Source organism: Peromyscus maniculatus, chromosome 1 (assembly GCF_049852395.1).
Source record: "Peromyscus maniculatus bairdii isolate BWxNUB_F1_BW_parent chromosome 1, HU_Pman_BW_mat_3.1, whole genome shotgun sequence".
Lineage (NCBI taxonomy): Eukaryota > Metazoa > Chordata > Mammalia > Rodentia > Cricetidae > Peromyscus > Peromyscus maniculatus.
The window spans coordinates 62,504,828-62,517,719 of NC_134852.1; the positions used below are offsets into that span (position 1 = coordinate 62,504,828).

Genomic DNA, 12,892 nt, shown 5'->3' on the forward strand with positions numbered 1-12,892 from the left:
TCAGCTGTTAATAGTGCTGGCTCACAACAAAAAGGACAAGAGAAGCTAAATGATTATCCAACACTGTAGCAAAATGGCAGTTTTGGTCACAGTTTTCTCTTGTCCCTAACCACTGTGCTTTCCTGGTAAAGCATGATCAATTTCCCCTTCCTACCAGAGGGAGACCTCATGTCCTAAATTTCTTCTGTGGCTTTTATTGGAGTTTGGAAGCAACATCTTCCAAATATATACATTAGATTGTCACAAGGGGGCAGCCTTAGAACTCTGAGGAAAGATACCGGTAAATTGGCCATTTGGAGGAAATTCAGGGTATCACCCTCCTCTCATCCCCAGGAATGCCAAAGCCACAGGAATTTCCAAACCCAGAGCCACCAAGGACACTATACCTGGAATCCTGTTTAGAATGTAAACTCGAGTTGCTCCACATACACCACATTAAAACTCAGCTTTGGACCATGAGATCCCCTTATATTCTCCTGAATCATAAATTGTAGAACAAATGCACTATTCATTTTCTTATGACAAATACTCATTTTCTTAAGCTCAAGAACATTAGTTTTTTTTTTTTAATTTCTCTGTGCTCTGACAAAGATTATCATTTTCAGCTGGGGGCTCTGAACTATAAGTAAAACACAAAATCCATTGTGAGCTTGCATAAATAATACAGAAGAGAACAGCAAGTGCATTGCACTTATTAGAGACAAAGTTTCTCTGTAGAGGTGTTTGGTTAATAATGTAAAGCGTGCGTTGTGCTACGAGGAATGGTCAGGCACCCTTAAATGCCTTAGAGCTGCTATGAAAGACATCTCCAAATGATGCCTGTCACCATGGCAATGCCTGAGCTAAGAGGGACAGGGAAATGAAAGGGGAGGTAGTTAAACCAGCACCTTCAACAGGTAGAGTGCAGAGAAGAGGCCTTGCCATGCAATCCTGTACTGCTCGGTGGGAGGAAAAACAACCCTGTGCCTTCTGTACTTGGGAAATTCTTTAAGTGCCTGGGAGAAGGTCAATGGCTTTCTGAGTTTAACAGAAAATTTATTCGTACACTACTATAATTTGATATTACTAAATGTACTCACGATAAAAAAGAAATGTACTAACTAGGAAGTATTTTCCTGCTGGCAACCTCTGCTAGAACATAGATCCGTCATTAAGATGGAATACTTCCCATCACAAGGAGCAACAGGTGGACTCCTCACACTCTCTCTTACCTTTGTTTGGTTTTAGAAATTCTACTGCTAGGAGAGAATGAGCAAGTTGAGCAAAAGATAATAAAAGCTCTGAGTGGGGATGAGCTCAGCTGCTGAGCAGTGGCCTGGATTGTGCTAGGCCCTGCACTTAATAATCTGCTCTACAGTAACAAGAACATGATGGTGATGTCATCTCTGAGAGGTCAGGCTTATTCAGAGCGTCGTCCTCTTGAGAAGCTAGGTTCTGCTCAGAGCCTTTGTCTCCCACTCTAATCTCTGTCACTGTTAGGCCGGGACTCTGCACACTAAATCCTGCAAGACAAGAGGCCTGAAGCAAGTTTGACTGCTTTTGAGGAAGAGATTAACAGGGTGGAGAGAAACTGTTTTCAAGCAGATGTATATTTCAATAAAAGTCACAAGAAAACAAGGAACAGCTGTAGAGAAATCATGCAAATTAGCTCACAGTCATCTGGGATTTGGTGGTAGACTCTAGAGATGGAATGAAATTGCCTGAACCTACAGGACAGATGGTCTCAGATTAGTATGCACAGGTGATGTTGTCATCACACCACAGACAAGCCAACTGCAGAGTCCTGAGTATGTTTCTCTTCCCACGTGTGAGGCCAGTGACATTCAGCCTATATGTCACTCTAATCCCAGATTGTTTGTTTCATGGAAGGGAATACCTTTTCTTCTTTTATAAAATGTAAATCTGAGGGTAGTTGACGACAGTAATATATATAGTGCGTGTGTGTGTGTGTGTGTGTGTGTGTGTGTGTGTGTGTGTGTGTGTGTATACATATGTATGTATGTGTGTAAGCACCTGTGCTTACTTCCCTGGTGCCAAGGTCACCTCATATGGCCACAAGAAATGAAACCAGTTTCGGGTTGGAGGGGCCACAGTACACCTGAGGCTGTGAAAATTTCATTGACAGCAATCAGATTTTTTATACTTTGGTCAGAGACAGACTATAATGGCAATTGCCAGGATACAGTGAAGTTTGCAAGTCATACAGGGTACATAGATTATCGTCTAAGACCTATTGTCTTGTCAACTCTTCATGCTTCTTTGACTACTAAGGGAAGATACGGAGAAACACAAACTGGTCTGAATGCTTCACCGCCATAGGGAGTGCATTAATCTCTCAAGAACTGAAAGGCACATTGTGCCCTAAGAGCCATGGACTCTAACCTGAAAAACCTATGACGCGTGCCTCTCAAGGCCGCTAGGCCAAGCCCACTTCATGGTTCCCCCACTTACAAATAACATACACACACACACACACACATATATATATATATATATATATATATACATATATACATATACATACATACACACATGTACATACACATATATGCAGGGACCCATGGAGTTGGTATATATATATATATATATATATATATATATATATATATGTATGTGCATGTGTGTATATATGTATGTATGTATATATGTATGTTATTTGTATAGGGATTATGTAAGATGTATTCAAAGTACTTGACACAAAGCTCGAAACATAGTAAAACAACCTATCAACTTACCTTAGCTGAAAATATTACTTATCATTCATTTGTTCATTCATTCATTCACTCATTCACTAGACACTAAGGAGCTGGGAAAGCAAATGTACTCACATATTCCTCTCTTTTCTTCAGCCATCCTTGGGAATCTCTTTGCTCTAACCCTAGATGAAATTGATATAAATCTGCACACTAGGGCAGAGTGAGCAGTCACAGTGGAGACAGAATTAAGATATAAGTAGAGCACACCTAGCATGCATCCACACACTGGTAATTACCCATAACCACATTGACACCCTACTCATGCCCAGGGAAGATGCAGAATTGCTTCATAGGATGGAGGAGTGTTCTCCATGCTTGGGAAGAGAGCATCAGACGAGCTGATGAAACAACAATCCACAGTCACTTTCTGTAGGAGTGTGCTCACAGCAATAGGCGCAGGAGCTTCTGAGCTGAATGGCTGAAGTATAGTAAGTACCCTGTGAATGAGGGCTGGCAAGCCTCTACAAAGCCAGTCATTACAGGAGCGGTCTTAGTTGTTGAGGCTGCCTTGTTTACTAAACGAGGCTTGCTGGTGGGTAGTGGTGGAGACACTGTTTACATCATAGAGATCTACTGAACTAAACTATCATTCTAGACTTTCACTGGTGTCCATGCTTTTTTAAAAATCAATTTTTAAATGTAGTTGCAGTTGGGTGAATTTCTTGCCAACATCACTTAGATAATCAACCGAGTTTCTATCTGAGCAGCAATTACACTGAATAGTGTTCAAGAGTATTAGTCTACATTACTTTCAAGTATTATTATTATATAAGTATCTCATTAGATGTCTGTAATTCATGCAATTTTTGTAATACACATCATATGTACTCACCTATAGAAAGGTGCATGAATGCATGTGCATGTGTATAAGTTGTATCTTATATAGTAAGCAGCTTTACATTGTTACTGTAGTTTTGATGTTATCAAGTAGATTATGAGAAAAATGACATACAGTTTACATGGACATAACCATACCGACTTTCTATATATTTATCTTCCTATATTGTTCTTTATGACTTTATAACAGATGTCCACACTCTTGGTGGCATCCCACATCTTGTTTTCATCTTACATATCTGTAGGTCAGAAGTCAAAGTGGGCTTCACTGAGCTGCAATCAGGACATCTATTTCCTTTTCTGATCCAGTTTATAAAGGCCACTAATATATGTGCATATATACTAATGTACACATATATTAGTATATACATATTTGCTGTACTGATAGACCTCATATATCTCATGCATTCTAAATACTCTACTGTTGAGCTATATTCCCCACCCCCAGCTTTATTATTTTATTTCTTGAATAAATAGATGTGCCAACAACATCCATGCTAACTGTATATTTTTCCTGGACGTTCACATCTGAGATATTTCTCTGACTTCTGCCCTCACTTTGTTCAGGTCTTCACTGTAATGACAACTGTGTTGATCCCATTTCATGCATTACTTCTTACAATTTTCACATTCTCTGTGTCAGTAAGAAACATAGTCAGCTGGCATTAAGCCTATTTTCCTTATGTATTTTTAATCAGGTTGTTCCAATTCATGTGCAAATATATTCCATTGGGGTAGAAAGTTATTTTATCCATTTATTGATGTGATAGCTTGTATATGGGTTGAATGTGGTGATCCCGAGGAAACACTGAAGGGAGAGGACGTTTAAAAGGTAAAAGCAACCATAACCTCCTGCAGTCCTCAGGAGCGACAGTCAGAAGAGATGGTCAGAATGAGCTGTTGTTACAAGTCAACCCCTACCCTCAGCCACTTGCTGGCTTCCTGTTTCTCATGAAATGTCTTCTTCTTATATATTCCCATGCTGTGTGATCATTTAGTACTTAAACTTCACCAGAGGCCAAAACAAATAGGAATCCCCAGTCTTGGAATTTCAGCCTCCAAACTTGGGTGAAAAATTACCCTCTTTACTATACAGAGTCTGGTTGCCTTAGGCATTTGGTTATTATAACAGTAAGAACAGCAGCAATCCCAAGCAAGCTGACGGCTGTACCAAGTGCAAGTGAGTTTGATAGAGACCATGTTCCCACAGTTTGTACTTGGAGATCCTTTAAAAAGGAGCAAGCTAGTCTTTAATCAAGATTTATTGTATGCGTATTTGCCTGTATGTGTGTACATGCTCTACATACTAGTGAGTGCAGGTGTCTATGGAAGCCAGTGACATGGGGTCCTCTGGAGCTGGAGTTACAGGAGACTGTAAAATACCTCTGTGATTCTTGACTTCATAAAATCTTAGATACAATTTACTCAAAGAAGTCTGCCATTGCACTTGTGATAAATATTTATTATGTATTTTTTTTAACAATTGAGTATATTCATAAAATGTCTTTTGAGAATTAAATATGATAGTTTTCAAGCACCTAATAGCAGGCCTAAAATATCACTAATTTTTCTCCCCCTGCCTGGCACCTATTTGTAGTAGAAATACATTTTCTCAATATTTTGATATTTTTTCATTATGTCTTTCTTATTCTTTTTGTTAGGATTTTGTTTCTTGAAAAATATTCTCCTGGGCCAGGGAGATGTCTGAATGGGCAAGAGCATACACAGAAGACCTGAGTTCAGTTTCCTTCTTAGAAACTCACAGCTTTCTGCCACTCTAGCTCCAGGAGATCTGATGCCCTCTTTTGGCCTCTATGGGCACTGCACTCAAGGGCAGGTAACAACACAGACACATAAGCATACACATAATTAAAAGTAAATAAATCTTTTAAAAACTTGTGTGCTGTAACTATATGCTGAAGAAATAGAAACATTATATATATACTATATATATATACATACACACATTACATATCATGTAGAAAATATGCACATATACATTGTATGGATACATGAGACAGAAGTTTCCTTGAAGTAAAACCTTCTAAATAAGTTAGGTGCTTGAAAACTATTATATTTAATTCTTAGAAGACATTTTATGAAGATACTCATTTGTAGATAAATACATGATAAATATTTATCACAAGTGCAATGGCAGACTTCTTTGAGTAAATTGTATCTAGGATTTTATGAAGTCAGGAATCACAGAAGTGTTTAGTTTTGAGTGATAAAGGAGTAAACTCAATGATGCCTTCAGTACATCCAAAACTTGAAGTTAATCATTTCTTTAGTAATTTTGCTTATTTTCAAGGCAGGATACATTTTTTAACTTGATGTACTAGTGTAATATCAAATAAGGTAATGTTGATTACTGTACAAATAACCTCCTAAATACAATGTCTCAGATAAACCAGATGTTTGGCTTTTGCCATGTGAGCTGAAGGATCATCATTGCCTTGGTCTTCCCCAGGTGTTCACATCTCTGTCTTTAACTGGTCTGTACTTTGGCACAGATATTTTGTCTTAATCACTGGTTAATAATAATGAGTATCAGAACTTGAAAAGTTTTGACAAATCAGGACTGGAAGTGAATCAGTTACTAAATAACTTCATGATCTATTCATTGGGGTGTAACACAGGGCCAAAACCAATAGGATACTGATATTGGATACATAGGATATTATAAAGTGGAATACAGCTTTGTCCCAGGAATAAGAATAAAGTATTTTTTTAAAAGATTTATTTATTTATTATATATACAGTGTTCTGCTTGCATGTATGCCTGCATGACAGAAGAGAGTATCAGACAGAAGAGGGCACCAGATCTCATTATAGATGGTTGTGAGCCACCATGTGGTTGCTGGGAATTGAACTCAGGACCTCTGGAAGAGCAGCCTGTGCTCTTTACCCCTGAGCCATTTCCCTAGCCCAGAATAAAGTGTTTTATTGGTGGTGAAAACACATGAGACATCTCAGAATTTTTGAAAAGTAAATTAAATACTACCAAATGTAAATTGTTATTAGTGAACTAGTAAATTTATTTTTAAGTTTTGGGGACTACATATGGATTTTTATTAAAAAAAGACTGACACCAAACTTATATACATGAATTATACATTGATTTCAAAATAATAACATTATAATTAATAGAAAAGAAGATAATAGGGAAAGGTTCTGGGTTAACTTGTTCGTCTAATTGGATGTACTGAGAAATACCCTGCAGGGCAGTAAAGCACTCTTCTCAGTGTGTCTAGTTTGGATTATTCACCCCCCTCAGGGCAGAGATGGCAGACCCAGGGAGTCTGTCTTGTTACTTATACCAGCATGGGTGTCTCAGACAGCTGTATAATTGAGAATCCTCACTCCAGCTGGAGGGATGAACACTAGTTGTCTTGATTTTGATTTTCCTCAAAAATTTATACATTTTTGTATAAAAGAAAGAACCAGTCCCTCTTTGTGTGTTCCCTTACTTATATATTTAGCAGTATACAACTATGAACATTTCCCAAATCTTTCAGTTTTCAAAATGTCCTTCATATATTTTCATGTATTCCTTAATTCAGTTTGCTCAGAGTATTTTCTATTCTTACATACAGTGTTACTACTTTAGAGCATGCATCATAACATACACCACACACACACACACACATGCACACATGCACACATACATGCACACACACACACACATGAACATACACACATGTACACACATGCATACACACGCGCGCGCACACACATGCACACACACAAACACACACATGCACACACACATGCACACACACATACACACACATGCACATACACACAAACACATATGCACACACATGCACACACACATGCGCACACACACATGAACATACACACATGCACACGCATGCGTACACACACGCACGTGCACACACATGCACACACACAAACACACACATGCACACACACATGCACATACATGCACATACACACACATGCACATACACACACATACACATATGCACACACACGCATGCACATGCACAGACCACACACACACACACACACACACACACACACGCAGTAGCAAGAGCTAAGATTGTCCTGATCCAATGCTGTTGAGCTGTCCATGATACGTTTTCTGCTTGTTTCAGAAAGCATTTACCCAAGAACGATTAAGACTAAACTCATAAATAAAACCATTGCTTGCCTAAAAAAAAATTTCTCCATATTTATTTATCTCAGCAAACTGCTTACTTGTTAAACAACTTCCCAAAGTCCATTTTAAACACTCAATTTCTTGTATTAGTCTTTGAAACTCTTACATTCCAAACTTACAGCTTCAGTAATTGTGTTCATTTAAAAGACAAAACTCTGGAAACTTGACCTAAAGAATTCTTTGAAGCTAATGTTTCCCTGTAGGTTGTGAGTTTGAAAAATATAAATGATATTTTCTTGAGGGCTGTCTCATAGCATGTTGTGGGATTCAACAACACTGTCTTAGAGTTTCTGACTGTATCTGGAGAGAAGTGGATTAAAGAGACCTGCAGTGTTGTTTGTAAATGGTTGCTTTATTATTTTCTATGTGATGTATGTCACAGCTGAAAATTATAAAACATTGTAGCAAGACAAGAGGAATGAAAAACTGCACGAGATTCTATTCTTGATAGCTTTTATATAATAATATATATAATTATCATTAAACTGCTTCTGTCATTGGAAAGGCTAATACATGAATGAAGTAGCCAATATTATTAAGTTTATTTTAAACTAAATTTACATCTCAGATAGCTATAGGACAATGTATTCCTAATCATATATTGTGGGCTTCATTTGGCTAAGTTTTTATGTTTTATTTTCCAGTTACTTTCATTTATGTACAGGTGTGTGTGTCTGTCTATATGTGTGTATGTGCACTTGTGAGTACAGGTGGCTGCAGGAGAAGCCAGACATGGGGTTAGGTTCCTTGAATCCAGAGTAAGGGGTGTGTGAGCTGTCCAACACATGGGTGCTGGGAACTGAACTCAGGTCTTTTCCACAGACAGCAAGGTCTCATAAGTGTTGAAGCATCTTTCTAGCCCCCAATGAAGCCCTTAAATGCATCTCTGATGTTATTTATGGTAACTTTCACTGTAGCACACATGTAATTTATTGAATAAAATATGTTTTTGTACTCATCTTAAATTAGCTTCTCAGTGATGGTGATGTAACTTGGGAGTTGCTTGGAAATTACTTAGCATAGTGCCCTCCTGGTCAACACTTGAGGATGGGGAGGAGACAGAGTGGAGATGAGTCTCAGGTATGTCCTGCGTTTGGGAAACAGAACCAGAGCATGTATTAGCATACCTTGGGTGCTTCCTCCCTGCTGAGATTTTTTCTTGGACAAGGCACCTCCCTTTCTCTGAGGCAATGTTGTTTGTATATTTGTTTGCTCTTGACACAGGGTTGCTCTGTGATAAACTGAAACTCATTTCATAAGATCCGACTTTACTTGTTTTCTAAAACTTCAAGATTACCAAAGATCCTTAAGGGGCCCTAGCTTAGTGCTCTATATCACTAGGCTGATAATTTATAGCCAGTAGGACCTGCCTTTATCTATTAAATAAAATCCTGAAAGTTAATAATATGTGGTATAATTCATATAAGGAAAGTGCTTTAAGCGGATAAAATGAATCTATACATTATTTTAAAATATAAAAAATTTTCACTTTCAAAATTCAATCGCAAGTACGAAACTGGCAAGCTTTCTTTGAGCAATGTTAATATAAGTTGCCATTTCCAATAGAAATGTTTCTCAGCCTTCAGTAAAATCTATAAAGGCTTTTAGTGTGAATCAGATTTATAGGTCATGTGGGAGGCTGTTTGCTTCAGTTTCATAGGTTGATAATTCTGAAGTCATAAAAGCTGCTATAGCTAATGTCAAATTGTTGCATAAATTAATGTTGGTAATTCAGGATTCTTTTTTATAATTTATATGTAGTATATTTCCCACAAATCCATGGTGTGAAAAATAAAAGACAGATAAAGGTCAGACATGATTGTGATTTAATTTTAGTTTTATTTAATTTTTCTCAAGTACTTATGCCATGTATTTGGCATTGTACATGAAACCATAGTAATGTACAAAGCACCTGTGCTTTAGAAGTTGCATTAGTTGTGTTAGTCAAGGTTGTCTATTTGAACAGAACTGATTGAATGGACATGTATATCCATATATATGCATGTTTGTTTGTATGGGACTTATTAGGGTGATTTCCAGGCTATGTTCCAGCTAGTCCAACAATGGCCACCTTCTGATGGAAAGTCCAGAATGTAACAGTTGTTCAGGAAATAAGGCTGAGTGTCTCAGCTGGTCCTCAGTAGGCATCAGAATCCTGAAGAAGTAGGCTCTAGCATCAGTGAATGAATGCCTTGGCAGCAGGATATATGAATTTACAAGTGAGAATGAGGGCAAGCATGCAAAAAGCAAAAAATTATTTCTCCCATATCTTTTATATGTTTCACAAGATGTGGCCCAGTCTTAGGATGGGTCTTCCCACCTCAAATAATCCAGTTAACTAAAAATCCCTCACAGTTGTACCAAGTTGCTTGGGTTTTTAGGGAGTTCCAGATGTAGTCAAATTGACAGCAAATGAGAATTATCATAGAACTTTATTATCATTTGACAGGGAAAAAAATCTTGTTTGATATTTCACTCGATTATTTCATTTCTTTGTTTCCTTACCTCTTTCCCATTTTACCTCTATTTTTTTCATCTTTTTCATATTTGTGTTTAATAATTCTTGGAGGGTCAGAAAAGCTGTTTACAGTAAAGCAACACTTCAGAGGTGGATGGGGCCCTCTTAGTCAGAGTAGTGCTTGAACCCTTCTGGGATCTGGTGGCAGCAAATGCTCCAAAGACTGAAAGCAGCCCCCTTCCTTAAAATACATCTATAAGAAACTTCCCTAGTGAGGACATCACTGAGATAGGTAGGGAAGCCCAGCCAGTCTGAGACATAACATGACTCCACTCAATCCAAAGGAGTGTTGACCAGAGAATGAAAGACCGATTCTAAAGGCATAGGGAAATGTAAAGTCCCTACATAAGCCAACAGAATATGTTAGGATCACAACTAGTGTGTTTGTAGTTATACAATATAAAGTCATGATAATGAATATTGTGAACTAAAGTTCAACGGTGTTTTAATAACGTATTCCAATTTTCACTCTGTGGTAATTAAATAGCTTCAAATGATGCCTTCCTATTTTAGACATCTCATGACTATCCCCAGAATTAGTAATTTCCTAGATGAATTCTAAGAACCCAGCAAAGATGCTCACAAAAGCCTTAGGGTCCATGGTTTATTTAGTGGATGTGACATTTGTAGGACTAAGTTACTCTTTTTTTTCCCCCAAACCAAACTGTATCCTGCTTTATTAAAGATACTTTCCATAAACAATCATGGTTTTTCAGGCAGGACATGGGCAGACAGTCATTAACAATATATAAAAACTTTGAAATTCCCTTCTTTTATAGACTGTCAAAATCAGAAAGCCACTATAAAATCCAAGAGTCTTCATTCGATGCTTTGAAAAGGGGAAGAGCTTAGAGTGAGAGCTGACAGTTCACATTGAGGATGTTGTTGAACAACTTTTCACAAGTCAACCCTGACTTTCAAGAATCCAAATGAACACAGCAGAATTATCAATCTGAAGATCTATAATCTTTTATAAAAGGAACTGCTGTTCTTTGGAGGACACAATGATATTACTGCAAAGTCCGGATTGCCTGATAGACCAGCAAAGCCAATTTTGGGGGTCAGGTTCCAACAGTCTCTGGTTTGAAGGGAGTTAAGTCTATGTTGATGGTACAGAGGAGGAAGACACAAAAATGAATTTAGAGTTTCCCATACAATATAGAGTTTGTGCCATGGTGGCACATATGTCAACACCAGGACCCTCTTGAGAACCAAGAGGAGTCTTTCGAGATTATCAGGGAAAGATGTTTTCCAACATCAACCATCATCAGTCCAGCTTGGGAGACATTTTGTTAGTGACACATGCTCCTTCCCCCTCCCCCCCGAAAACAATGAAATGTTCTGTGTGCTAACAACATAGCTTAAAAACAAAGTAAAACAAAATTCTGCATTTTTATAAAACTTGATAAAAAATAGTATTTCAAACTGTACAGTCACCAGAACTACAGTCATCAAAAATGCACACATTTCACTTGGCATCTCCAGCACCTTCAGCTTTCTGTGCCTGCTCTGTTTTGGCGTCTCCGTTTTCTGCAGGATTATTCTTATCCTTACCAGCATCGACTTTCCCCTTCTTCTCCTTGGGGACCTACTCTCCCTTCTTTGCAGGAGCCTTTTTAGGCTTGGGCTCTGGCTTTGGAGGAGCAGGTTTAGCAGACAACCTTGCAGATCTTCTTTGTGGCTTGTCCTTCACCTTGGCTTTATCTCCTTTAGTATCCCCTTCAGCCTCTCTCTCTCTTTTTTTAGACATATAGATTGATCATTTATTAAAAGTGAAAACAAATTTATATAGTAATGAAATGCATATACTTGATTATTTTTACATGAAGAATTAAATCTTTGTTGAATAGTTGATACTGTAGAATATAGAGCATCTTCAACATTTTTCAGAGTTAATCAGTAGTTTTATTTTATAACCATCAATGCTGAGACCACAACTGCACATAAATGAAGTACAAAATGACAGAAATATATTTAGGGTTATTTAAAAAAATATTGGAAATTTTATTCCTAATCTCAAGCCAAAATTCAAAGAGTAATTATTTTTATGAAACTCAGAAACTCAAACAGCAATTTGAAAAAGCAAACATTGTAACACAATATAAGCATGGTGACAGCCATGGACATTGGTGATGAAGGTGGGGATGAAATGGTGTGCAGGTTTGGTCCGTCCAGGGGTCGTTCTCTCTGCTTCTTCACACTGCTCAAGACTAAGTTACTCTTGACTAATTCCTCCAATAAATTTCAAATATACTGTGTGGCCCAAGTTTTGTACAGTGTACCACACTGTAAGTAGATAATGCTGGCTTTGTCCAAGGTCTCCAAGTATGTGGAGGCACTGTCTACAGGTGGTACACTCCATATCTTGCAGTTCAATAAACTGATTGAGGCAAGGAACATTTTTATTCCTTTAAGTGTTTAAAAATGTTATTGTAAAGGCAGGAAAAAAGTGGTTTTTAACCAATAATGTGGCTAGATGGCCCTGGGGAAGAAATCAAACTCAATTCCTACGCAGTGTCTACAAGATATTTTCAATTATATATATAAAAAATCACACCAAGGTAAAAATTCAGTACTTCCAGATAAATACAGGGG

General features: G+C 37.7%; 1 pseudogene; it reads right to left on the minus strand.

Moving 5' to 3' along the window:
* Nucleotides 1–11,763: 11,763 nt before the first annotated feature.
* On the minus strand, nucleotides 11,764–12,047 carry LOC143272033 (non-histone chromosomal protein HMG-17 pseudogene; annotated as a pseudogene).
* Nucleotides 12,048–12,892: the final 845 nt, after the last annotated feature.